Source organism: Arvicola amphibius, chromosome 12 (genome assembly GCF_903992535.2).
Source record: "Arvicola amphibius chromosome 12, mArvAmp1.2, whole genome shotgun sequence".
Lineage (NCBI taxonomy): Eukaryota > Metazoa > Chordata > Mammalia > Rodentia > Cricetidae > Arvicola > Arvicola amphibius.
In genome coordinates this window covers 86,652,855-86,680,009 of record NC_052058.2, presented here as the reverse complement: position 1 = coordinate 86,680,009, position 27,155 = coordinate 86,652,855, and the positions used below count along the sequence as shown (strand labels likewise).

At 51.6% G+C, this 27,155-nt stretch overlaps 1 protein-coding gene across 1 annotated transcript in view; it reads right to left on the bottom strand.

Moving 5' to 3' along the window:
- Positions 1-26,765, bottom strand: part of Sox13 (SRY-box transcription factor 13) — a 45,541-nt gene extending 18,776 nt beyond the window's left edge. Inside the window, exon 1 of the mRNA XM_038348632.1 lies at positions 26,465-26,765. The gene's annotated coding sequence lies outside the window, so the exon portion shown is untranslated. The remainder of the gene's footprint in view (positions 1-26,464) is intronic.
- Between the last annotated feature and the right edge of the window lie 390 nt (positions 26,766-27,155).

Sequence of the window (27,155 nt, the reverse complement as noted above, 5' to 3'; positions counted from 1 at the left end):
CACCCTTAGGTGGTGGACAAGCAAAGTCACACAGGTTTCCATCCTTTGGTGCCACCTCACAGTTTACTAAAGTCGACTTCCGTCCGCATGTCCCACGACCCCACGATGCTAAGGATGGAACCCAGGGTTTCACGCATGCTAGTCTGTCACTATGAATTCTCTCATTAAGCTCTAGCGCCCCTCCCCGTCCTTGACCTATTTTTTTTTTAAATTTAGATTTGTGCTATTTTTTTCTTTTTTTAAGCTGAAAATAGATTTTTCTGCACAATATATTCTGATCAATTTTCCCTCCCCAAATTCCTCCTAGATTCTCCTGTCTTCCCAAACCCACACCCTATCTCTCTCTCTCATTAAAAAACAATCAGGCATCTAAAAAATAATAAAATAAAAACAAACCACAATAGGGTAAAACAGACAAACAGAAAACAAAAAGTCAGAAAAAGCACAAGAAACACAAGGACACAGAGAAAAACACTTGCATACACAGAAATCTCATAAAAGCACAAAACTGGAAACCATAATATGTAAGCAAACGACCTATAAGGTCAGCAACAACAACAAACATTAAATTCATTTTGTGTCGGCCATCTGGCTGGACATAGGGTTACCCCTAAGTGTGGTTTGTACACCCAGGGAGACTCAGTTGGAGAAGACGGGTTTTTCCTTTTCAAGCCATCATCAACTGGAGAGAGGTTCTGAGTTAGGGATGGGGGCTTGTATCTCCTTCCCGTCTCAGTACTAGGACCGCATATAGGTTAGACCTGTGCACGCTGCCAGTCTCTGCAGGGACACTGGCCCACTCGAGCACAGCTCTGACAGGCCTTGCCTTTCTCTCTATCCCCTCTGCCTAGCTAAATTACATCCCTAAGCTAGCAACCAAGGTCTATTTCCTTATGTGGCCACTTCCTCCTCCTGAGGCTGACTACCAAAGTTCAACAATCAGAAGCCCCCTTTGGTTCACCTAATAAACATGCCCAATTAAAATTAAACATCTCAAAAAAATTTTAAAAATAAAAATTAAATACCTCACCCTAATACGGTGTTTCCCCCTTCGCTTTTATAAACCACCATTTGCCTGTGTGGCATGTCTATCTCCTCTCTATCCAGGGACAGTCCTTTGTCCCTCTGGGACAAATACCCCTGCCCCTTGTCTTGTCTCCTTCCCCTTCTTCCTCATCCCCTATCTCCTTTACCACCGCATCCTAACCCATTCATTATAACACAGACCTCCCCTTTTCCTCCTCTTAAAAATTATACCTGCAAGGTCATTTGCTGCCGTTTTCTGCCTGAGTCAGAAAGCAGCCGCTTTAACTTTTCCTCCCTGCTTAATAAAGGATCTCTTTGTGAAAACAGGTGTTTGGGTAAGGCTTGTGCCTAATCCTGGGTCTGGGAGGAAGCCCCCGCTGTGCACTAGTCCTCCTCAGTCTTCCTGAATTAATCAGTCCTGTTGTGTCTAGAAGGTCTTCTCTCCTTGGCCTCTTCCATCCCCGCTGGCCCTCACCATCTCTGTCTCCTCTTCCACAGGGTTCTCTGAGCTCCGAGGGGAGGGGAGGGATTTGATGGAGACAGCCTATTTAGGACGGAGTGTTCCAAGGTCTCTTACTCTCTGCAGACTGTCCAGTTGGGGGTGTCTGTATCTGTGTTCATTTACTGCAGGAGATTCTCTGAGGATGGCCAAGCAAAGCACTGACCTGAACATAGCGGAATGTCATTAGGAGTCATTTTATTGGACCGTTCATTTAGGAGAATAGCAGGATTTGGCTTCCCTTGGCTCCTTCGCCCATCTGGTCCCAGGGTCTTGGCGACCCACACAGCGTGGGGCACGGGTTCCAATCAGACAGTGGTTGGTTACTCCCACAATTTCTGTGCCACTATTGCACCAGCACAGCTTTCAGCAGGTCACTATTTTAAAGGTTTGTTGCCGGGTTGGCGTTTAGCTTTCTCCTCTGGTCATGTGTGGCGTACCTTTCAGTATCATGAACACTAGTCAGTAGGGATGAAAGCCCTAGATAGGCACCAGCTCGACCTCTCTCTTCGGTGAGCTATGTAAGTGCCGTCTTCAGCAACAACACCTTACCCTCACTTCACAGAGAACAAACAATAGCCTTGGCAATAGTCTGGGTTGTCTGGGCGGGGGTTTCCATGGGGTCTCTTTGGCCAACAACTCAATTAGATGTAACCCATTCCTGACCTTGACGGTTTCATTTGGTGGCAAGAGATATCTAGTTGGGGCTGTGTCTTCCCATTATTCAGTGATTCTATTTAGATTTTTTTCATTTATGTATAGATAGGTTTTTTTTTTTTTTTTTTTTTTTTTTTGGTTTTTCAAGACCAGGTTTCTCTGTAGCTTTGGAGTCTATCTGGAATTCACTCTGTAGACCAGGCTGGCCTGGAACTCACAGAGGTACACCAGCCTCTGCCTCCCAAGTGCTGGGATTAAAGGCGTGCACCACCACCGCCTGGCTCATTTATGTATATATTTTAAGAAGCTTCTACTGCAGTAGGTTTACATACTACTCCTCAAATAGCCCTTAATTTTAGTTGTCCCTCTCTACACACCCCCCCATCCATTTAATCCAATTCCAGTCAAAGCACCCACCCCCTAGCCCTTGATATTTCTGAGATAGGATCTCAGGTTGGCCTCGATCCTCCTGCCTCCTTAGCAGCTGCTGTTACACGTGTGTGCCCCCAGAACTGATGTCCTAAATGTCCTTTTGGCATCCCCAACAACTAGCACCTCTCTGACAAGTACTACACAATGTAGGGCCTCAAATGCTCACACTGGGGACACTGGCTTGTGAAGTAAGCCCAAGTAAGCAGAAGGCCCTGCTTATCTGGACCAGTCACTGCATGGAGCATGAACTACTGCACCCTCCGTCCCTGGGATGACACATCTCTTCAGAACTCACCAGCTCCTCAGAATACCATCTCCCTCTGGTGCCCACCAGTGTGCAATGCCATTCCAGTAACAATGCAGTGGCATGCCAAACCCAAGAACAAAGAGATGAGGACCAAAGTATGGTCACAGATGAGGAAGATGGTTGAGACAGTCTGCAAGAGGAATTTCATCCTTGCTACACAGACCTGCTACCACGTCTGGGCTGGGCGGCATGCGGCTTCAGCTTAGTGATAAGGTTAGGCTCTGCCGACTAAGCTCCGGTTCTCTTTTCAAAATCGTAGGTGGTGTTAGGCGAAATAGTAGCTTTGCCAAGAGGGCTGAAACCCCAGCGCCCTCCCCCTTTTTAATTCTTATTTTATTTTTACTTTTATATGCATTGGTATTTTGCCTGCATGTCTGTGTGAGTGTGTCAGGATCCCCTGGAACTGGAGGTACAGACAGCTGTAAGATGCTGTGTTGGGCTGGGAGTCCTCTGGAAGAGCAGCCATCTTAACCGCTGAGCCATCTCTCTAGCCCCTTAACTTTTATTTTATATACATGCATGTTTTGCCTACATGTATGTCTGTGTATGTGTGTGCTAGAAGAGGGTGCTGGATATCCTGGGACTAGAGTTAAGCAGAGCCCAGCAACATGGGTGCTGGGAATAAATCCGGGTCCTCTGGAAGCGCAAACAAAGCTCTTAACCGCTGAGCCATCTCTTCTCTTTTGATTCCATTTTTCACTTCGCTGCTTAACCTGTTCTCTTAGCTTTCTCATATCTGTTATTGATAGGACGGGTGTGGCAGGAGTCATCTTGAACACTGTGGCAGCTGCTCTTTCTGAAAATGCACCCCTCCCCCACTATGAGCTTTTTTTTTTTTTTTTTTTGAGACAGCCTCCCTCTAACCTAGCTTGACTGTCCTGGAACTCACTCTGTAGACTAGGCTGGCTTCAGTCTCGCAGAAATCTCCCTGCCTCTGCCTCCAGAGTGCTGGGATTAAAGGCGTGCACCACCACTCCGGCTTCAAATGCACTTTTAAATAATTACACGCTGCTCAGTCTGTATAGGATCACATGGATGTAAACCGTTTTCAGGGCTGACCATTTGGAAGTGGATAACCAATGAGTGTGCTCTTCCCTGGGGCAGACTATTCCTCCTGCTCTCAGCATTCTTTAGCTCTCTATAGTTCTTTGAGTAGAACTGAGGCCTCATGAGCACTCCCCACCCCCATATTAGCATGTCTATTGGTGTCATCCAGGCTCAGTTCACAGGTAGCCAAGTTTGTGAGATTACATGGGTGTGGCTTACTTTACAGTAAGTTTCCTGTTCCTCTGGCTCTAACAACCTTTCCATTCTCCTGCACCGATCCCTGAGCCTTGGGTGCAGTTGTGCTGTGGGTGGATCCCCTGGGACTGAGTGCCACAGCTCTGCATTTTGACCAGTTGCAGTTTCCTTTAACGGCTTTCATCTGTTGCAAGAAGTTTCCTTGCTAAGGGATGTGAACAACACTTTTAGGATGTAACTAGTGATTGGGCTGGTGTAATAGGGTGGAGGTTTTAGGCTACTTTCAAGACCCATGGCTTCACTAGACCTGAGTCGTTATCTAGATTTCTAGTACCAGGCATGATTTCTCTCTTGTCAAAACACCTTAAGACCAATTACAGAGCCATCGGTTACCGCCAAGGTATGCGTGTGCCTCTATTGCAGCCTTAAGGTGTTGTGCTATGCTGGTTGTTGCTGTGGTTCACAGGCATTATAGTTGGATAGAGCTGTTGGCTGCTTCCTTCCTTTGGAAGCTTGCATGGTGCCTTTCTGGTATCAAGAAAGCTAGTCCCTAGGGAAGAGGCCTTCAGATTAGATCTAGCTCCTATCCTCTGAGTCCTGTATCCAAAGTCAAGCACTTTCTTAACAGCTGACGTATTAACTCTCTAAGCCTGCTACTTCCTTTATCTGTAAATGTGATGATACAGACACACACACACACACACACACACACACACACACACACACACACACGGTTTTGAGCAGTAAATGAGATAATAAAGACGAAGCCCAGTTCCTAACCAGTTGACTATGATGACTATAACCACAGCAATCAGATAGATTTGGAGGCTTGAGGGCAGGAACAGGGAACTGCCCAACTTGCCTGGTGAACATTGAGACTGTTTCTCTTTACACTTCTGATACTACCTTCTCACACTACCTTCTTGCAGGCTGGCTGGGGAGTTACCAAGTTACTGTAATCTAAAGTGCTTAGCACAAGTCTGCAGAAGACAGAATGGCACTTAGCACTGGGTGGTTGGTTGGTTGGCTAGCCGGTTGGTTGAATGAATGAATGAATGAATTGCATGAAGTGTGCATCTCTGTGGGCTCAGAGCTTTAGCTCCAAAGCAGGATATATATTGAAGGTATTCTTTAAAGGCATTTATACACCAGCCTCCACACCTCATGAGACCACACCCTGTTTCATGACTGGCACCTCCACACAGTATCCCTAGGGCCCCTGCAGGCTGGGAAAGGGGACTGATTCTCCCTTCTCCTAATTCCTCTCCCTCTGCTGCCTACGGCCATCCCACTGCAACCGCAAAGAAATGGATCAGCAACCAAGATGGGTAACCGCCTCCAAAAATGAAGACGTCAGTTGATGCTCATCACCAAGAAAGCCACAGGCACTGTGGACAGGAAGGTCATCATAGCAACAGTCAGGTGGGACCACCTATCTATTCTGCCATGGGAAATCTACCTTGTCAGGTATGAGGGCTTTCCTAGGGACTCGAGCGTCCAGCTCTCCAGCTTGAGCAGACACTAAGGACAAAGTAGGTGGCCAGCGTCACTCAGTCACCAATCCTGGCAGCAGTAACCCACTCAAGTCTGTTTAACCGTGGCCTCTCTTCCCCATCCCAGGATTCTAGATGGGATGCTACCCGTGCCTCAAGTAAACCTGTCACCATCTCCCCAAAAACCAAGTTCTGCAGAAGCCCCAGTTCAGCAGCTTTTGCTCATACTGTGTTCATTTACCAGTGAAGAGTGTTTTGTCCATTTTCTCTGCAGAGGCTGCATGTCCTTTCCCATTATCTACACCAGGGACAGTTACAAGACTGACATTTTTTTTTATTTTCACAGTACTTCCCCCCAACACGCGCCACACTGTTTGTGTGTGTGTGGTATGTGTACACACGTGTATGTACATGTGAGTAAATGTTCATGTGGGTACATGCATGTGCGTGTGTACCTGTGTGCAGGCCAGAGTCCAAGCTTGGGTGTCACTCCTCATGTGTGACCTTTAATTTTATAGGTATTGTTTTCAATTGGCTTTGGCTCCCTTTCAAAGGGGAAGGCAATCAAGGAGGAGGCTGCCTCGCGTCTCTAATCCACCAAAGCATTCAACAGTGGCCAGCCTTTCCGGAAGTCTGTCCTGCCCCAGCGTGGGCTTCACTCGCCAACTCTCTTTGGAAATGGAGGCAGCAACCACGACTTGGCAAAGGGCTGAGATACATGTGGGCAAGGGAGGGATCGAGAGGCAGCACCAAGAAAAGACCTCTCCACGCTGAACAGTCCCCGCACCCTGATTAACCTCTCCACGGATGCAGCCACCACCACCACCACAATCCAAATCAGATCAAATCAAACTGAATTAGAAAAAGCCCAGGTTTAATGGATTAAAACGCTCCCGGGTGATTTTCCAGACCCCCAGAGAGGGCACAGGGAAGAGGTACCAGAAAACCACCTGTCTGTTTTGTGGGGGGCAGTTTAAGTACCCCGTGGGAGTAGTCTTGAGCATCTCTGGGGAAGGGGTCATCATTTGGTGAGTTTTCTGAGATGTGGCAGGGTTTGGAGAGAGATGGGGGAGGGAGCTTGAGTTAGAGCTTCCACCAGAATAGTGGTGGCATCCAAACCAGTTTAGAATCAGGAGTATTAGGCAATCAGACAAGCTACGGGGAGTGGTTGAGCCACCTCAGTGCGTGTGGCTAAGGACCCCCAACTATAGCTAACCTTTCTTGGTTGTTTACTTCATGTCCGGCATTATCCAAACTGTTTTTACTCCTACTCATTTACTGATTCTTCAGAGGAAGCGTCTGAGGTAGGCACCATTGTCAACCTCCGTTTCTCACTGAGGAGACCTGAGCCCAGGCAGCCCAGCCTTGTGATCTGGAAACAGGAACTGACTAACAACGTAGAGTGTCAGCTTCAGCTCTGTCCCGTCATTCATCAGCCCTCTCAAACAGCTACGATTAATCATCTCTCTTACTGAGGACACCAGATATAAGGAGGCAAAAGTCGCAGCCAATGGCACCTAAGAGGCTGGCTGATGTGGCCCTTCTCCAAAGCCCACTATGGTCCTCGAGAGCTGTCACCTGAAACTTGAACCAGTCCCATTCCCGCTTGCCCACCCAGCGCTGCTCCCCAGCTCAGAAAGCTCACAGCAAGCCTGGCAGGAAGGACCCTGGTTCTCAGGCTATGGCGGCACTCGCTCCCAGAGACCAGAGCAGTACATGTGGGGAGCTTGCTGTGGCCTGCTCACAGCTCTTGCTTGTAATCACAACATCTTTCTGGAAAACGAGGAGCACAGGGCTGCTCTGGCCCCCTTCTCCCTCACACATATCAATCAATGCTTTGGTCTCCAACCTCTCCTCCATGCCACCTATTCACATAGGTCACTGCCCTCTCTAAAGCCTCCCGTTCACCCCCAAACTCTCTACAGCATTGCGTCCCATGAATGGGTGTGGTCACTCTTTCTTTCTTTCCTTTTCTATTTTTTCTGTAAAAGGAATGTGTACTCTGTAGAAAATCTCTAAAACTTTAGACAGAAACTGTGAAGTCACCTGGCTCCCAGTAGTCTGGAGGTGGCTGCTCCCTGATCGCCGGGGCCCACTGGTGCTTTTTTCAATCCCAGTTCTCATCACTGAGCTGGAAATAAAAAAGAAATAGGTTCTCCTATTTCTCCTGTGAATTTGCTACCAAGGGACTCTCTGTGCTGCTAAAGGCCAAATATTCTTTGAGTTGGGTGTGGGGACAAGTGCTTGTAATCCCAGCACCCGTGAGGCTCGAAATCTCAAAGGATTTGAGGAGGATCTCAAAGCTAGCGTAGGCTACACAGTGAGTTCAAGGCCAGGCTGAGCTATATATACCTTAAGACCTTATTTCAAAAATCCAAAGGACGGGAATGCAGCCCAGTGGCAAAGTGTTTTCTCAGCATTCACCAGGCCTTCAGGGTACTTAGGGCAGCCATCTTTAATGGCTGTACATCTTCCACCCTGTACCCCATATCCCCTCACACCACCCACAAGGCCGTGACTCCCTAAACCCCAGTATCACTGTTCTGCTGAGTTGGCTGTTCTGCACTGGGACAGGTGGGGAGCAAGAGCACCAACAGGGGACCTCACCGGCCTCCTCCTATGACAAAACAGCAAGGAGCCTTGATTTCGAGGATGAAGGCCATGACCAGAGCCAGGAACCAGGCCCAAAGCCAGAAAGCTTCTAGTAAAAAGAGGAATATCTGTGTCTCACGGGGTTTCGCTTCAGAGGAAGCCATAACGCCTCACTCCACCTCCGCCTCCACCTTTTACTGTGAGACAAGGGGCTCTCACTGACTCTGGAGCTAGGCTGGCGGCCAGCAAACACCAGCAACGCTGTCTCCGCACCATCCACCCACCTGGGGCGGGTGTGTGTCTGTGTGTGTACAGGAACGTGCAGCAATCCACGGCTGTTTATAAAGGCGCTGGAATTTGGAATCAAGTCTTCGCGCTAGTGCAGCAAGCATTCAACCATATCCTCAGCCTTCAGACGACTTTCTTTTTAAAGACGGAAGCTGGGATGTGGAACATAAAACAAGGATGTTGTGGAGAAGAGCAGGGTGGCTTCTCCCAAAGACCAGACACAGAATTGCCATGCGGCTCAGCACAGCAATCCCACAGTTCAGGAATACCCAGTCCCAAGAACCGAACGCAAGCTCTACCTCTAGACTCGGAGCAACACTATGACAACCAAAAGACGGAAACAAACCACCAATATGCAGTTTATAGATACAATGGATTCTTTGCCTTAAAAAGGAAGGAAATGACACGCGGCAACATGAATGAACCATGAAACATGCTAAGTGAGAAAGGCCAGACGTCGGGGACAACCACTGTATGTTTTCTCTGGTGAGGGACTGGGAACACAGAGAAAAGGATAGCGTTCCAGGCACTGAGAGGAGCCAGTTTCAGGGTAGAGTGACCTGCTGGGGGGGGGGGGTTGATGACGGTTATAGAACAGCATAAAGGTAGAGAATGCCCTTTAATTACATTTTACAATGGTGTATCGGTAAATCTGATGCTATGTATATTTTAACACACATTGTTTGCTTTGTTGAGACGGAGCCTGAATTTGTACTATACCTCAGGCTGATATGAGAGTCATGTTAATCCCCCTGCCTCAGCTTCTTAAGTGCTGGGGTTATAGGTGTGTGACACCACCCTGGCTCACTTTTGTTTGTTTTTAATCAAGAGACAAAGTCTAGAGCTGCAGTTCAGCGGTAGGAGACCTGGCTGGCATGTGCTGAGGCCCTGGGTTCCGTTACACACACACACACACACACACACACACACACACACACACACCAGCTAGAAACTCGCACTTCAGACACCTTTAATCCACACAGAAGCTAAGACAAGAACGCGACAGCCCCACAGACTGGGGACTAGCATGAGATGGAGCGTCAAAAGGGCAACCTGGCTGTTGGCAAGGCCATAATTAAAGTCACTAATTGAAGAGTCTAGAAACGGCCAGAACCAGATAGTGTGAGCCCCGCTCAGCCATTGAGGTCTTTCCCCACAGTCTCTAAGAAAGATGAAAGGCTTCTACCTGCAACACAAGGTGTACTTAGATTCTGCAGCTGGGAGGCAGGACGCCTAGGAGAGAGGAAGATACTTAGTCTTCCCTCAAAGCTGTCTTTCTCGGAAGTCCCTTCTGCAGGGGTCCCTCTAGGGTGACCACTTGGAGCTAGACTGACCCCTGGTTTCCAGAACAGCCCTGCTGTATTTTCTATACACTCTGGGCTGTGAAATAAGGTTACTTCCGGGTGCCCCACTGTCTACTGAGGACTCAGGACAGAGTAGTGAGTGTCACAGCAGCTGCCCTGTGCCGAGGAGCCCCTGGGGAGGGCAGGAACACTGCCATCCCAATCTTCAGGGAATAACTCACTTGAAGTCATGGTCGTTGGCTTCAGTTGGCCACCTGGGTATCTTTTTCCTTCTCAACAGTGACAAACTGGCCCCGAAGTCCCACTTGCCCTAAGGGCCATCTGATGCTTAATTTTCTGACTGTTTTAAAGATGTATTTATTTTTGTATTTTCTGTACATCATGAGTGCTGCACTTGCACGCATGCCCGCATGGCAGAAGAGGCCACTGGATCCTATAATAGATGGCTACGAGCCACCATGTGGTTGCTGGGAACTTAACCTAGGTCCTCTGGAAGAGCAACCAGTGCTCTTAACTGCTGAGGTATCTCTCCAGTCCCATTTTCTGATTTTTTTTTTTAATCTAGTATTTTACTGACAAAAACCACTCATTCTCTCGTGACAAAGAATACATCACAAGGTTTGCTGTGCTTAATTAAGAGTGCAGGTCCCTCAGGTGGCAGCCCACCCCAAGGGCCCCAGGGACCTCCTATGCTGCCTGGAAAGCCACCAGCATCTTCATTCACCCCTGTTTAATGAAAGAGAAGGACGACTCTTCTGGGGATCTTTGATCCATCCGACCACTGAGGCTCCTCCTGTGGCTTCCCTTCCTCCACAGTCTGCAGACCTGACCCAGGGGAGGGCAGGGGGGTCAATGATGGGGTCACTGGAAGTGCCCAGCTCTGCACTGAGAAGAATTTAACCCTCTTCCTCCCGGCTGGAGACTATCCGCCCTAGCAGATCTGCCTTCATGGCCCAGGAAAATAGCTGCGGAGGCCTGGAAGGGTGGAGCAAGGGTTCAGAGTGTACTAGAGGGAGCCTGCCCAGATGTGAGCCCCACCTCCAGCCCTGTGCAAGTCTGGCTGAGCTTCTGAAGGTCTTCAGGCCTCAGCTTTCCCCTGACACAAAAGGAGTCAAAACACCCTTTGCTGCCCGGGGCCTCGGTGACGGTCCATGAACTCGATACATTGGATGATTTTCAGTCCCATCCACTTGCAGTGACCTGGACGCCATTGGTTCCCCCAGGTCTGTGCACATTACCAGGACATTTGCACAGAGGGTCAGTCACGACTTCTCCCAGTGATGAAATTAAAAGTGAGGAGGGCTCAGGCCTTTGATGCAAAGTGAGGGAGGAGGTGGGGGCAGATAGTATGCTAAGATCCTTCCTTCCACCATGAGGGTGCAGCCCAGAGCAGGCCACATGGGGGAAGGACTCAGCAGACACTCATCAACTCAGTGATCTCAAACTAAACAACATGTTCAACCTTTTTTTTTTCCTGGTTTTTGGAGCTAAGGTTTCTCTGTGTCACCCTGGCCATCCTGGAACTCACTCTGTAGACCAGGCTGGCAGAGAACTCAGAGATCTGCCTGCCTCTATCTCCCGAGTGCTGGGATTAAAGGCGTGGGCCACCACCACCTGGCTGGTGTTCAACCTTTTAACACTGTCTTGTTATCTACAAAGTCCACACAACCGATTTACAAACACAAAGGAAAGAATCAACAATACCCCATGATGTTTTAAGTAAGCTTATGGTTTTATGTCTGTCCCCATGCATAGCCATCCTCGGTGGCTTGGCCATCACTGGATTCTTTAACAAGGTTGGCCTTCACAGACTAGGAAGGACCTATGAGGAGGGAGGAGGATGCAACCTCGGGTCAGTCTGACGCCAAACCCCAATCCACAGACCAGGTCCTCTGTGAAGGGGCCACTTCTTATGGATTCCCCAGGCCCCACTGAACCCTTGCCATCCGCGGAATCTGCAGGTAGCACGGACAATGACCCATCAAGACATGTCTCTGCCGCCATGGTCCAAGGAGGAAGCAGATCCGTATAACCTTGCAGCCTTCACTTCCTGCCAGGCTCCTGCAGCGTCCAGCATCAAGGTCCAAAGGTCAGCTAAAGGCTGTCGACTATTATAAATAATTAAAATGCACAGTCCCGCTTCCAGCATTTGTGTGGGGGAGCTCCAGGCCTCCGTTGGTTCCGTCTGGTGAGAACTACCATCTTTAGTTTAGAGGAGACAGGAAAGGCAATGGCTCTGAGCCAAGCTGTCATTTCTGTCACACTGTGCGTTTATTCTTTCAGAGCCCACACCCTCGCCCAGCTGCAGGGTGCCTAGGACAGCAGTTCCCACCTTGGTTTTCTCTAGGTGAAATGGTCACTGATAACAGTGATCACAGCAGCCAGTTAACAGCATCAAAACCTGGACAAGGGGCTGGAGAGATGGCTCAGTGGTTAAGAGCACTGACTGCTCTTATAGAGGTCCTGAGTTCAATTCCCAGCAACCATATGGTGGCTCACAACCACTGGTAATAAGATCTGGTGCCAACTTCTGTCTGCAAGGACACATGCAGGCAGACCATTGTATACATAATAAATAAAAATAAAAGAAAAAAAATTTTTTTTACTGATTAGTCATGGTATTTAATGAGCTCATATTGTCTTATTATACCCCCAAATCAATACATCTCTCAAGCCATTTATAGAAGCTTCTACTTAATGTGGATGATTATCACAAAGACCTAGAACTGGCCAAGAAGACTAAGATGCTGCAAAGTGCTCAGCTGGAAATGGACGTATATACAACTACTCTTCCTTCATGGTTCAGCCATCGCTGTGGAAGGTGGGAAAGAAAAAAATTTTTAAAAAAACCTGGATAAGATCCCTCCAAGCCAGGCTCTCACATATGCCTTCTTGCCTGCACTGATGGCCAGCACTTAAATAAACACAGAGGCATAGGGGAACCGGACCAAGGTGTACGGTGCATCTGCTACTCGGACCCAAAGGAAGAAGGCTGTGGAAAGCTGAGGGAGGCATTCTAGGCGTCAGTGTCTGTGCCCACCACGCCTGACACTTTTCTTTTACTAGATCTTCCACAGCGTCCGACTGGAGCACCAGCTGGCACCTTGTGAGGGCTGAGGACAGTTCTATCCCTGCCCAAGACAAGTCTCAGTGGCCAGCCGCCTGCACGCTGGCCACAAATGAAAAACAAGAACACACATACCACTTCACTGAATCCTCTTATCTTTTATTATTCCTTTTCCTACTGTGAGAAGACTCTGCTCTAGGAAAACTGCTTCCAGGCTGACAGCCGTGCGGCTTCCACAGTCGGGCCTGCTTTTCTGAATCCCTCAAAAAAACTGTTAACATTTCCTTTCTTCTGTCTCTGTTGTAAGAAAGATTTCTCTGGTTCTTTGGCGTCCCTTATTTTTTCTCTAAAGCTGCCCTCCCTGCCGTGTGGTTGCTTGTCAGCCATGTGGCTAAGCTGACCTCTGTGCCGGCCTCACTCAAATCGCAAGGTACCCTCCCTCCCTTCCCTTCTCTATTCTCCTCCTCCTCCAAGAAGCTGCTGAGATTCACAGCTTGCCTGCCCAGGGTTGTTTTCTTTTTTTTCCTTTAAACATCTAATAAATTTGTCCTTGAATTTCAAGGGGAGGGGCATTCCAATATCTGCCAGAAATCATAGTTCGGAAGGAGCAGAGTCAGGACACAAACCCAGGTCTGACATGGCCTCTCACTCAGTCTCTCTCTCCAGGAATACTGGGAAGGCTACAGCCTCCCCCCTCCCACTCCCCACACAACTTCCTCAGATCCCACGGAGAGGGCTGAGCCTGGCTGCCTGCTCTCCCATCTCACTCAGTCCTTCCATAATGAAGTCTTGGTAAAGTTTATGGGAATGTCATTCATTTCAAAATGCCGGGCGGTGGTGGCGCACGCCTTTAATCCCAGCACTCGGGAGGCAGAGGCAGGAGGATCTCTGTGAGTTCGAGGCCACCCTGGTCTACAAGAGCTAGTTCCAGGCCAGGCTCTAAAAAAGCTGCAGAGAAACCCTGTCTCGAAAAACCAAAAAAAAAAAAAAATAATAATAATAATAAAAAATAATAACAAAATATACATCACACCAGGCAGGGCGCGGTAACACACACCTGCTGGGTTCATCCTCAACTACAAAGCTCCAAACGAGTCAGGGCTACAGGAGACCCTGTCTCGCAAACACTGACCACCAAACTTGTTGCCTTCTAAAAAGGACGTGTAGAGATTGGCCTGGAACACCAACTCATCCTTCATCAGAAAGCCTGAACAGGCAGGAGTCTTAAGCAAGGTGGGGAGACATCAAAAAAAGCATGGGCAGCATGGGTCAGGCAGACGGTTAGAGCAACATGGCGAGCCCCACACCCTAGAGCCACTAGCCTCGGCAAGTCAAGGCAAGGCCCCCCAGTCACCCGCCATTCAGCACAAAGAGAAGGCAGCCACAATGGCTTCAAATGGAAAGGAAAAGAACAGAGACTGCTGGGAATTTTCACGGGACAATAAGAGACACTTCAGCCTGAATGAAGCAGCCACCCATTCTGAAAGTCTCTGAAACACCCTCTGTTTCCCCATTGTCAACATCCCAGTATTGTGACCGGGTCCAAGGTTTGTCTGAACTGGGTGGGCTCTGTCTAACTGCAGTCTGCGTCAGTTCAGACCCAGCAGGGCTCCCTCCCGAGTCTCTGGACTGCGGTGCCCCACATATGCTGATGTGCTAAGTGCCCGTGTGCTATGGAGCCTGGTGCCATGAGCTGTGTGAGCTGTGTCTGTCTTTCTGTGAGCCCCTGGCAGGAGCCTTGGCTCTGAGATGGATGACTGTCAGTCAGTTCAGAGAAGAGAGGATGAGCAACTGGCCTCACTAGCTGTCCCTGGGAAGGACAGGGCCAAACCTCACAGGCAGAAACCATGTCCAGGATCCTATGGCCTAACACACAGTGTGCTTGCGAGAACGTGAACCTGACCTTCGACAGCTATCAAGTGGCACCATGCTTGGGATGCAGCTGAGGTGTACGAAAGCCACCGCTGTCTCCAAACCAAAGCCATGAGCAGAGCTCTGGGAATCAGGCTCTACCTTCCCTGAGCTTAGGTTCCCCACTAGGAGTCTGGTATCGGGGCTTCTGGGAATGACCTCGAAGAAAGTGTGGGGACTGCAGTGAGCACGACAGAGAAACGAGGAAAAATAAAGTTCGCTTACCTGAGAGAAGGAGAGAGGTGAGGGACTTGCCTCCAGGAGTGGGGACCAGTGGTGTGCCCTGGGAAGCAGGGAGAGCAGCTGGGAGGAAGGGGCACCCCGGATGCCAGCCCTGCTTTCTCTATCCTGGACCCCCACATGACAGTCTGCACACACCCAGCCCAGGCACCCACAGACCTCTATCTCCAGCCTGATCTTGCAGCCACCGACTGAAATTCCACTAGCTCAGCACATTGCAAAAAGGGGGTGTTTTGCTCAAGCACCATTCTTTCCACGGGGGTGGCCATCTTGCCTGCTCCCCCTCTTCTGGAAGTTCTCGTACATGATTGCCCTCCTTTTCCTTATAGGGGTCTTTCCAGAGTGCTCAAGGAATATACTACAGGCCTGGTCAGCATCACAGCCCAAACTCCGTTTGACAAACAGCTCAAGTCCAAGGTCCGTCAGGCATGGTGTGCAGGACGGAGCTGCCCACCCTACTTCCCTCCCTACTCGGGCCAGGCTCAAGCTAGCCTGTGGTGAAGCTGGCGCCTCCATAGCCCAAGACACCATCGTCAATCACAACTGTTGATCCCTTCCTCCTTCCTGTCTAGCCTTGCCATGTCCAAGTGTCTTCCCCCAACACTGGAGAACAGAATGTGCTTGGCTGGAGACCCGGATGCAATAAATTGCTATTAACAGACTCAGTCTGAAAAACAAAACCAAAGGCCTCTTCCTTTCTGTGCCTCTCAAGCTCAACACTCATCCCTGCGAGGCCAAGGAGAAAAAGGCTCCCTTAGGCCAGTCACTTCCAGAGAAACCGGTTCCCACTGGCTCAGCTCTGCCTTGTAGGAGCTACCCCTCACCATGAAGCTTTCCTTCATGGGCACAAGCCAGGCCACGGGAACCCTATATGCTTTGCTCCTTGTCATTCTGCTTTATGTCACATTTATTGAATACCTGCTGAGTAAAGACTGAGGGTGCCCTGACCCCATTATGGTGGGAGAGGCTGAGCGTCAGCACTCTGTAATGGGGAGGGAGAGGAAGGCAGCGGTGAAAGACAGACAGGACCAGCAAGAGATAAACCTAAGTGTTTGGACGCCGGCTGCAAATGTGAGTCCCATGTACTGGCTGTACTCACATTGCATTAAATATGGACAAGGCCCAGGGAAAGACCAGGGCTCCCTATTGCGCCTTCCTCTTCTCTTGCTTGTTGGTGCAGTGTTCGGAATTCCTACAAAGCCATCTTCACCACCTGGCCCTGTGAACCCCGAACAGTGTGTATCCCAGCCCTATTTCCCAGCATTCACCCTCAAAGCAACTGTCTCCTGGGTCTCTGTTCACTCTGTGGACACCTAAGAAACATAACTCAGGAGGAAGAGAAAAGGACTCGGCTGCAGTGGCAAGCGACAGGGGCAAGGGAAGGAACGGTGGTCCCTGCCTAGCACATGCCCTTCCAATGTCCAGGATGGGCTATCTGCGGCTGTTAGGAGACCCAAAGGGTCCTGTCATCCACACAGAATGGATGATGGATGGCCTGCCCCATGGATAGGCAACTTCAGGTATCAGGTCCTGCCTGGGCCTGTCTGGGGCTGATCTGTGCCTTTCCCACTGGGGTGGAGTCTCTGGAGCCCAGAAAGTTCTATATACACCGAGGCCGACTCAGCGCCAGCCTTTCAAAGTAAAGCTCCAAGAGACTCCATGGCAGGCGATGAGCCGCAGGGGCGAGACCAGGGTGCCCATAGTCCCATACCCCACCCTCAACACATACCACTATAAGGGTGATGCCAGGGGGCTCCTCCCCAGTGAGAAAGGTACAGGAGCATCTCCGGGCAGCCCCACGCAGAGCCTGCTGCCTAGTGACATACACTCGTGAGAACAGGCCTCTCCATTCAGTCCTGCAGATATGGCAAAGCCCTCAATGAGGCCAGGGGTCCTGGACTTCCAGCCTGGCCCACCAGCTCTAGAAAGCCGAAGAGGAGACACATACCATTGTTTCCTTGTTACAGACATGACAAGGTTGTGCTGTAACCCTACCTTAGGGAGCACCCTCACCCACGGGGCACCGGACACCTGGTCATGCTCCCTCTGTCCTCACGCAAACCCTGTGTGGGAAATACCACAACCCCGGGTTATAGACAGAGAAGAAGCAAGATTTAAAAAAAAAAAAAACAAAACAAAAACAAAACCAAAGAAGCCCCAGGTAAACAGCTCCAAACCAATACTCAAACCTAAAAGTGTAAAATGTTCTGACTCCCCCACCTCGCGCCAGGTGTTTTGCTAAGCCATCCCTCTATAAAAACTGAACACTAACCCCGAGTGAGCAACGGTGTTACCACGACACAGAGCTGGGGCAGCCGAGCCTGGGACGCACCCTCACTCCTCACACGCCGTCAGGATGGCCCAGGCTACCCCTCGGCTGTCAACCTCCCTACCCACCACTCTATGTACACCATAACTCACCCTCTGTGCTCGGGCTCACGGGCGGCCGGCCTTGTCAGAAGAGCCTTGCCTACATTCCTGAGCAGCAAACGCCTACACTTCACTCAGAACCCCTTTGAAAGGCCACCCCCACCCCCTTACAAGCCCTTCCCTAGCATTCCTGGAAGAGTCAATTACCCACAAGAGGCATCCTATGGACAAACCCTGGGCAGCCCAGCTCTATAGTACTTAACCAGATTGTAATTACCAGTTTCCTGTTTCATTCCCAGGCTCCTGCAGATACTCTCCAAGTCCAGCAACAACAGCAGGCTTCTCCTAGCACATGCCAGGGTGGGTCACACCTCTCCACAGGTGCACCATCAGAGCCTGAGACGGGCACTACCGTTATCACCCCCATTTTGTTACAGTTGAGGAAACAAGACTTAGCCTGGCTGCACAGCCTTCCAAACTGCTGGCACTGTCTTCCCAGGCCTTAGAACAGCCAGCAGTAAAGGTCAGTAAAGGTCTCTGGTGAAGGAGAAAGGAGGCGGGGAGGGGGTGTTGTCAGACTTCAGCTCTCCCAGCCCCCAGCCCCCCCCATGGATTTCTGGGGAATCCCCACTCCTGATCCTCACTACATCCAGCCCCCTGCCAAGCTCCAGGTACATTCTTCTCACCTCCTAAATACTTTTGGGCTCACTGTCACAGCAGGGGAAACTCAGGCCCATAGAGACATCTGGGCTATGGGATTATGTAGAGGCAGGTCCCCTTCCTCCTGGGGTGTACCTGCAGGATCTGTCTTAAGCAAGCATAAACACAGGCTCAGAGACAGCACCTCAGCTGACCTGGTCACTGGACTCCGGGCAGGCCCCAGCGAGGGAGGGGGCTGCCCCTTGAGGCGGGAGGACGGGACAAGAGGCCCTTTGTGTCAGCAGCTCCTGAGACACCTGTTCTCCACTCCTGCCTTCCGTGGCCACCCTCCCCCAGCCTGTGAGCAGCCTTGTTTATCCTGAAGTGCGGGCACTGGTGGCCTGACCCCTGCCTGCATGGGGCTCCACAGCCCCTGCCAGCACCTGCCTGGTCCTGGCAGCCGAGGCTCCGGTCAAACACAATCTCCCAAGTTGACACTGTTGCTGGGTTTGGGGAGGGCAGCAAGAGATGGGCAAGCAACACAAGCATTTCATGCCAGCTTGGCTGGCAATGCTGTCCCTATGCTGCCTGGGAGAGACAAGACTGGGCATTCAGTCTCCTGGTATGACACTGTGCCCAAGCTCTACTAGAATGGAAAGCTCCCTCCTGTCCCTATGTATTATCACACACAGTAAAGCCAGCCCCACCCCAGCCTCAGCCCCATCTAACATCATCTTTGAATTAACGAGGCCCCAGCTGGTGTCCAGGTTAATGGCTTATGGTGTGACCTGTGAAGATGCCACCACTCCGTGTGCCTAGGCTGATCATATCTGACCAGGCAGTCATCTCCTCAGAGACCACAGCACAGTGCACTGCTCCCCATGAAGGACATGGATGGGTGAGTTCTGATGGGGAAAGGCAGGAGGACTCTGATGCCAAGACCCATGTGTTGGAGCCATGTGAGTAAGCTTTCCATTCTTTGACTGTGTTGGGGCTCCCTCTAAGCACTCCAAGCCGAATCAGCCTTGACTGGGTATCAGGAGTCCTACTCCCACGTCCATGTAGGCAGATGTCCACAGCCCTTTCTAAACAGCCAAATGCGCCACACCTGAACACAAGCCCTCCCCTCGACTCTGGTCTCCCCCAACTACACATATACACGTAGTCAAAGTCACCCTCCAATCTGGGTGTCACACTGAGGAACACTGATCAGAGACCAGGGAAACCTCACAGAACAGAGAAGAATGAAGGCAAGGGCGGCTCGGCAGGTGAAGGTGCTTCCTGTCAGGCCTGTTGACCTGAGTTCAAGCCCTGGAACTGGCATGGCAGAAAGAACTGACTCCTGGAAGTTGTTCTCTGACCCCACACATGCACCACACACACACATGCACACACACATGCACACACACATACACACATGCACACACACATACACACACGCACACGCACATACACACATGCACACGCACACACACACATACACATACACACATGCACGCACACACACACATACACACACATGCACACAGAAAGGAAAAGGGAAGTACACCATGAAAGTCACAGTGATGTCCTGACTCTCCCCAGATTGTTTCACTGAGCCATCCTGCCTCTCTGTAAACTGAATACTAACCCCTTTCCCGCCACTCAAAGAAAGAGAGGGCTCCTTGAGCCAAGGAATGGCAGGTCCTTCCCTCTGCTTTCAACACTTCCTAGGCCTGTCCCACCCAACACCCACCTGCACCTCCCAGAGCCCCACTGTACCTGCACGCAGGCTTCCTGCCAGCCTTTATCCCTCCTTCCTACCTTCCCCACCCTACCCCACCCCTCAAGATGCAGGCTGAGCTCCCAGGCCTCCCTGGCTTGGTTGAATAAACTTCAGACTCCTTTAGCAGAGCTGGGGGTTGGGAGGGATGGCTCGAGTCACAGAAAACCTGCAGTGAGGACCAGACTCATCTGGTCTAGTGTCCCTGCACAAAGGCCAAAGCTGGAGAACTGGGGAGTTCCTCAGCCAGTGCAGTTGAGTGTTCCAGGGGCCTCTGGGCTGTCAGACAATGGCCTGGCCCAGTCTCCCAGGTCCTTTGTCCTGTAAAGGTCACTCCCCCTGGTAGGAAGTTCCTTTCAGCACCTAACTCCTCTAGGTCACCCATGGAAACATTCATTCCTTTCTCTGTCTCACTGGCAAATCTAGATATATCTTAAATCCTTTTTTCACCCTGGTAACAAAAGTAACTGCCCTGCCGATGCTACTTTTAGAGACTAGTAATGACTGAGTGTGTGGCTCAGTGCTAGCCTGCTTGCCTGGCATAGTCAAGCAAGGTACTGGGGTCCTTCCCCAGCACAGAAAAAGGCTACAGAAAAAGCATTCATTAATGAGCCGCAATTTTTAAAAAGAAGTCAGCAAAGGCGGTTGGCCTCAGGAGGGTCACCCAGATACTGTGCCTGCCCACTCCGCATCAGCTGTTCCGTCCACTTGTCACACCTGAACCCCAAGGCACCTGCCTCAGCCCCAACTCCGCGCAGGCGCCGACCCCTTGTCCGGTCGAGGGGCGGGGCGGCCCACAGGAACCGGTTCTCCGCCCGGCCGGTTCCGCAGGCAGGAGGCGGGGTACTTGGAGGACGGGCCGGCCGCCTAGGGGCGGGTCCCCAGGGAGCCAAGCCTGGCGGGGATTCCGGACCCAAACACCAGGGGCCAGGAGCCTGTGGAGAGCGCCCTGGGCTGCCCCTTCCCCTTTCTTCTCTCAAGCCAGAACACTGAAACCAGTGCTTTGTGGGGCTAGCGAAGGGGGAGATACTAATGCTCCTTCCCCAGCCCTGTCCCATCCCCATTGACAGTTTAGGAGGCTTCCTGCTAAGGCCAGTGGGAGTGGGGGTGGGATGTGGGTTACTATCTGGAGAACGGAATTCCAGATTTGACAGCTTCCAAGAGACCAGAGGGCCTAGCTAAAGAATGTTACTTAAGAAAAGAGCAGCGGCTGGTGATATTGTCCCCACTTCTTCCTTGTCTTGTACTCCATAAGCCCCTGCCTCTTCAGTATCTGGGGCTCTTCTAACTGATCTGGTCCCAGGTGGGCACAGGTGGGTACTAGGATACCAGGCCACACACTGCACAGCTAAAGCTGAGGCTGGTTCTTGGAGGGAAGCAGGGAAAGCAGCTACTACCTCACGTCACAACTTAAAGGTCTGATCACCATCTAGCTGCTTCTCTGGAACTTAGGGGTCCCTCTTGACAGTATCAAAACCTGACAGTCCTAGGGGCCTCCAGGTCAACCCAAAGATATCAAGCCATAAAAGAGGAGAGGTCTTCTTAAAGCTGGGAAACCCTCCTGCCAACCTTGAGCCATGAGGCCCTGAATTCTCCTGAAGGAGCATGCTTAGGATATTGTGCCTTTTAAGAAAGCCTGGTGGATTGGGTGGTGGTGACGCACGCCTTAAATCTACCTCTGTGAGATAGAGGCAGGTAGATCTGTGAGTTCAAGGCCAGCCTGGTCTACAAGAGCTAGTTCCAGGATAGGCTTCAAAGCTACAGAGATACCCTGTCTCGAAAAACCAAAAAAAAAAAAAAAAAAAAAAAAAAAAAGGAAAGAAAGAAAGCATGATGACACACACCCACTTCAGGGACAGTAGCAAAGGGTAGCTATGGCCTTACCCAAATGGCAAGTGACAAATCTCCTACCCAAGTCTTCCAAAAGACTAAGGAAGAGACACTCAAGAAGAGGGGCGCCAGACAAAATCCAGCATTCAGAACTTGCCTTCTGCCTTTGCATCCGGGAGATTGTGGGTGTTGGTTCCTAGTCTGGTGACAGGCATTGTGACAGCCACCCTGGTTGACATTTTCGTGTTCCAGGAAGGGGACTAAGAATGGGGGAGAATGGCAGCAAGTTCAGGCAGGAGCAAGCCCTCTAAAGCAAACAGGAAAATATCTCCCCTTCAAGGGAGCAGCCCTCCCAGCACAGAGGGCTTTACAGCACTGAGCTTCATCCTCCAGTGAGCTGAGGGTAGGAGGGCAGACAGGAGCTATGGAGTCCTCTCTCACCATGAGACAGGAGCTATGAGTCCTCTCTCATCGGCTTCTTGAAAACTTAGCCATAGGGAGAGATGGCTCAGAGGTTAAGAGCATTGCCTGCTCTTCCAAAGGTCCTGAGTTCAATTCCCAGCAACCACATGGTGGCTCACAACCATCTGTAATGAGGTCTGGTGCCCTCTTCTGGCCTTCAGGCATACATACAGAAAGAATATTGTATACATAATAAATAAATATTTAAAAAGAAAAGAAAACTTAGCCATAGCAGTTCAAGAAAGGCCGCCCCAAACCTTAGTGCATATGAGCCAGCATTAGCCCCACAAAGGCAAGAACCTGGGTCCCCAGGAAGGATCCGTGTAGCTCAGGCCAACAGCTACCTGGCAGCCTCACAGCCCAGAATAGGACTGGAGATGACACTTAGCACACGCTCTTAGCCCTTCTCACACTTCTCAGTTCAGGTGACTTCCCAGCAAAAGGCCCAGGTTGGGCCTCTTCCCAACTGGAAGTAAAGTTTCAGGTGGACTTGAGTCTGGAAAGGTCTCTTGGCCCATCCTGGCAACCTGGATCACACATCTATGACAGAGTGAGGAGGTGAGACCTCCTCCAGATGGTCCCTTACTGGCCCAGCCTAATCAAGTCACTCTCACCTGCCCTCAGGTTTCTCCCACCCTTCCCTCCCCACAAGTCAGTCTCCGCCTGGGGCCATCTTTCTCTTCCACTTCCACAGGAATGCGACACTCCCTACTACCAACACACACACACACACACACACACACACACACACACACACACACACATACACACACAGAGTAATTTAAAATTTTTAAGACATAAAACCCTATATATACACATTAATTACCTTTCCCAAGTTGTATTATACAGCATGCATGTACCTATATCAGTTTTTTTCACTTCTTCCAGGTTCTAAGCTCTTCTGCCAAACGGGTTTGGGGCACAGCTGATATGTGTGCACACTAAATTTACAAAGAATAAAATAAATTACAGCGAAAACACAATCTTCCCTCCCTCCGCCATCATTTCCTGACCCGGGGCAATGAGAATTGCAGTTTCCCGTGCCTCAAATCATCTTTAAAAACCTTAACTGGGTCATTTCCCTCTACTTTCCAATGGCTTCCTGTGGAGCTGACAATAAAATGCATCCTCCTGCCGCCTCCTCCGCAGCCACCACCACCAGTCACTCCATCAGGTGCCACAAGCCGGGCTCTCATCTCTAACCACCAAGCTGCACACTTGGTTCTGACACGGGCGGGCGTAGGAGGGCATCTGCGGGTGCCTCAGCCTGGAAAGCCCCTCTCCCCAGCTGTGTGCAGCTGGCTCCTTCTGTCTTCAGCCTATACAGCCCAGGACAGTCTTCACTGGCCTCCCAACGCTCCCATCACCCTAGGCTCCTCTATTTCCCCACCTAGGGTATTTCTTCTCATGATCTGGTAGAAAGCAGCCTCCCCACAGATAGGCAGTCCACCTATCACTGCCTACCTAGCACAGGCGTAGCAGGTAACCGGCACATTCCTTTCAAGTCTCTGTTAAGGGATGAAGCAGATGTCATCTGTGCTGGTTTCCATCTGCAAACGGCCTCCTTGCAGGACCTTCCCAACACCAAGTTTTCCCACACTGCCCACCCTCCTGCGCATGCCTGGTGAGGATCAGAGGGCAAAAGGGGGTGCCCCTGGCTCTCCCTCCCTGTGCTATGTAGCAATAAAGGCAAGAACCGGCACCTACCCTACACTCCCAGAACTCCCCGCAAAGTTGAAGGTGACACCACTGCCCCTCTATTATCTAAGTCCCAGATGCAGTATGCCTTGCCAGTCAGGCTAGCCAGAAGAGGTTCTCAAGTGAGCCCCAGCAACAGGAAACAGATACTACCTAGGGAACAGAACCCTCCAGGGCAGGCAGCCTGCCTGTCCCACCTGACTTTCCCTGAGCCCAAGACACCTCGGTTCCTCTCGGTGGAAATCCATCCAGTCCCCGAGACCCAAGTGCACATCCAATCCCAAGTCTGCAGCACAGACCAGGGTGTACAGGAAAACCCTCTTGAGACACTTCCTTCCTGGGGTGGTCCCCGGGGAAAATCCTCCGCAGTGCCAGGACTGATTTTTAAGAATGAGGGAAGGAGGGACTGAAATGCCTTGCACAAAGACTGTGACTGGAGGGAAAGGGAAGGCAGAAAGAAAAACACTCAAGGTTGAGGCTGACAAATGGCAAGAATCAATCAGAGGTAGGAAGAACTGTGAGATCTCCTCCTCCCCAGAAGTGAAAATTACCAAAATTGATTAAATGGGCACAATCCCAAAGAGTTCTTCTGGGCTCTGTAGTACAAGGTCATTTAAATTGTAATGAGCCAGGTTGGAGAAGCCACTCCATGGAGTCGCTTCCCTAGTATGAACTAGGCCCTGGGCTCCATAACAATGTTATTACAATAATGACAACAGCTGGCTTTAATCCTAGCACTTGGAAGGCCAAGGCAGGTGATCTGACTTTGAGGCCAGCCTGATCTACAAAAGACATACCAGGGCAGCCAGAGCTACACAGAGACCCTGTATCGATAAAAATAAACTAATAATAATAATAATAACAACGAAATATATAATAATAACAGTAGACAACGGCTAACTTCCCAAACGCACACACTGGTACTCAGGACTTCCTGCACGTCAGGCTAGCGCTCTACCACTAAGCTACACTCCGACCCCAACAGTTAACAATCGCCTAGCATTTACTATGCACCAGGCACAGCGTTCTGAGATTATACTAAGACTTTTCGTCTTCAAGACCACCCCCCACGAGGTGGATATTGTCAGAATTTAACCACATTTTACAGATAAGTAACCTGAGCAAGTAAGTTGTATTAAACTGCCTATATATTGAGCGGCACCACCAGCAGCTGCACTGGTGTGTACAACTCCAGCTTCCTGGTTCTAACTACTAGGTTATTTGGCTCTCGGTGGTACAGGTTAAAGCCTTTCAAACAGCATCCTCCAAACCGTTAACATATGCTAGTTTCAAAGATATGTGCACAATCCGCCCTTTATAATTGTAGAAAGTACAGAAGATGTTTGGAAATCGCCAAACTCAAGCGGCCCCTCTCGCTGAGGAACAAGACCCAAGCTTGCTGAATCCCAGCACTGGAAAAAGCATGAAGTGGTTGGAAACAGGGTCTCAGGAAACCCAGCTCCGAGCGGCAGCAGCATCTCTGACTGCTGTAGGTCAGACCCCTCCGCCAGCGCGGGGGCGCCGGGCCCGGAAATTCCCACAGAGCTAAAGCAAACTTCCCAGGAAAACTCCTCGGCTTCCTCCAAGCCCTCGTCACGGAGATCGCTGCCAAGATCGCCAGCTGCTGGGGACCCTCCCAGGCGGGATCCGCCGCTCGAGCGCCCGGGGTCCTCCCGGAAAGGTCCAGGTCTTAAGTTCAAAATTCACTTCCAGCCCAAGCCAGACTCTCGGCTCCGCCAGGGACTCTGGGGCAACTCCCACTTCTCGCGTCCCTCTCCCCCAGCTCCAAGCAATGTCCTGCTAGGACATCTAGGCTGGCTGCTGGTAGATCTCGCAGGCGACCCTAGAGCTCTTGGGGAATCTAGGCAGCCGCAGTCGGCGCGTGCACACACACGCATGCACACACAAACACACTCGCGTGAGTGTGTGTTTACGTACCGAACGTGGGGTGGGAAAACAATGGCGAACCGTTGGGACTAAGCGACCACCTCCTTCCTCATCCCACCAGCTCTGTGTTCAATTTATTTCTGCCTTGAAAAAGGGGGTGAAAGGCGCTCCGCCGACACCCCACCGTGGGAGGTAGGGGTGGCAAGGGGCAGGCTAGCGTGGAGAGAGGACAAGAGCAGCAACGGCAGAAAAACGGGAGGCAGCGCCCGACTGGTCCGCGGGGAATGAACCGGAGCCGTGGGAAGGGTGCGCGCTGGACCCCAGCGGCCCACGTACCCAGGAACTGGAGCTCCGCGTCGCTACCACCCAAGCCCTACGCGGGGCGCGCACCGTACGTCTAAGCACCGACTGGAAATGCTAAAACTGGGCGGGTTGGTCAGGCTGGGAGAGAAAGACCTAGAGGCGGCGGGTCGCAGAGGGCGGGCGGGCAGAGGACTCCCTAAGCCTAGCTCGCGCGGCGCGCGCACGCCACCCCCAACTGCTCGCAGCCACTGCTCTCCAAAAGGACTCGGGTCAGCGCGGCGCCACCGGACGGCATTGTGAGGGGTCCTGTAAGATCGGCTTCGCCTGGCAAAACTTTGCCTAAGATGGAAAGTCACGCGGAAGAGAGCCAGCGTGTCCCCAGGAACGCGGGGCCGCGCGTGTCAAACTTCGCGAGGCTGGGGAGAGGGGCGCGCGTAGCGGAGGGGCGCACTTACTAATCGGTCAGGCGCTGGCCCGGGGTCGCAGCTCCGCGCTCCGGCTCCTGCTCCGTACGTCCCGGCGGCCAGCAGCCTGGTCTTCCCGCTCACATGCCCGGGCAACGCGGCGGGCAGCGGGGCGGCGCGGCCAGGCGGAGGCACGCCCCCCGCCGTGGGCTGGAGGCGCTCAGGACCCGCGGCCGGCCGGGCTCCGCTGGCCACTGTCGTGGGCTCCGAGCTGAGGCCGGACCGGGCGGCGCCCTCCGCCGAGCCAGGCCGCTCGACACTCTGCCCTCTGCCCCCGGCTGGCCGCCGCCGTGCTGCCTTCCGCGCTCCGGCTCCCGGACTCCCCGCTGCTGCGCGGGCCAGGCCGGCGGGTAGTGCGTTCTGCTCCTCCGCGCAGTTCCGAGCCCGCTCGGTCCAGAGCCAGAGCCTCCGAAGCTGAGCGCGCAGCCCCGGTCTTCGACCCGCGCCGGCCGCTCCGGAGCTCGGGTTCCAGGAGCACCGCTCCGACACTTCAGTTCCCAGCCCGGACTGGAGCAGGGCGCTCGCCACTCGCTTCTGCGAAAGCCACTCGACAGCGGCGGAGGAGAAAGGGAGGGAGGGCGCGAGCAGGCGGGGGAGGAGGGAGGGTGGGGAGATGGAGTAGGAGGGAGGGACCGAGTTTCCTCCTCCTCCCAGCAGCTGGTCCAGGCTTCAACAGCTGGAG